The sequence below is a fragment of the Penaeus monodon genome, chromosome 30, assembly GCF_015228065.2.
Source record: "Penaeus monodon isolate SGIC_2016 chromosome 30, NSTDA_Pmon_1, whole genome shotgun sequence".
Lineage (NCBI taxonomy): Eukaryota > Metazoa > Arthropoda > Malacostraca > Decapoda > Penaeidae > Penaeus > Penaeus monodon.
Genome location: NC_051415.1, coordinates 22,425,350 through 22,426,189, shown reverse-complemented (window position 1 = coordinate 22,426,189; position 840 = coordinate 22,425,350). Strand labels below are relative to the sequence as shown.

Sequence of the window (840 nt, the reverse complement as noted above, 5' to 3'; positions counted from 1 at the left end):
GGTGAAGGCGTGCCGTGCTCCTCTACTAACCCACTAACACGCGGCACGCCTCCCCTGCACCTGCTCCACGAGTATGTGTTCCAAGGCCGCCTGCGGGCCCGTCGATGCTCACTCGTGCACATTATCAGCCCTGTGTACTGCCCACCACTCACATAGCAAGCACCGAACCGTGTGCCAGATTATTGTGGGTGGTATGCAGCCCCTCTTGCCTGACCTAGCCACACTCGCTGATAGTGTGGGCGTACATGTGTAGTGTGGGCGGATCTTTGGATGGGGCGCACCGCTCCGCCCGCGGGCTGGCCATGTGGCCTCCTATGCGTCCAGCCGTAGTGTGTTGTCACTGTCTCTCTCTGTTGGCAGTGGCACATCCCTGATCTGTGTGCCATCACGTGAGCGGAAGCCGGTGCTGCCGCCCCCGCAGCAGCAGGTCTGGCGGCGGGGACGGCGCTCTAGCTCTGCCGCCTGATGCCCAACACATCAGGTCCTTCTCTACCGCCATTATATTGTCAATCTGTGATCGCTTCTGCCACTCCGTTCTCCTAATGAAGGCCGAGATCGCTTTTAGAGCTGCTGCTCAGCCCACTTTCTCAGCCCTCTTGTGACCGCGCGACATCCTCGCACACACGTCCCTCAGACAGTACTCACAAGCAATACAGGGTTGACGCCAGTACCCGTGGCAGACCAACCCCTGCGCCTCAAACAAAAATAATAAGTTATGCTGTAAAAATCTCTGTAGGTTGGATAAAACCAGCCAGACTCCCAGCTTGTATGTGCCTCAGTGCTAGTGACACTATGTAGACTACGCAGTCAGTGCTAGAGCCTGTTTTATTTGATGCTTAC

General features: G+C 56.9%; 1 protein-coding gene across 15 annotated transcripts in view; it reads left to right on the top strand.

Annotated features, from left to right (window-relative positions):
- Positions 1-840, top strand: part of LOC119592636 (homeobox protein extradenticle-like) — a gene marked incomplete at its 5' end in the record, with an annotated part of 41,816 nt that overhangs the window by 22,928 nt on the left and 18,048 nt on the right.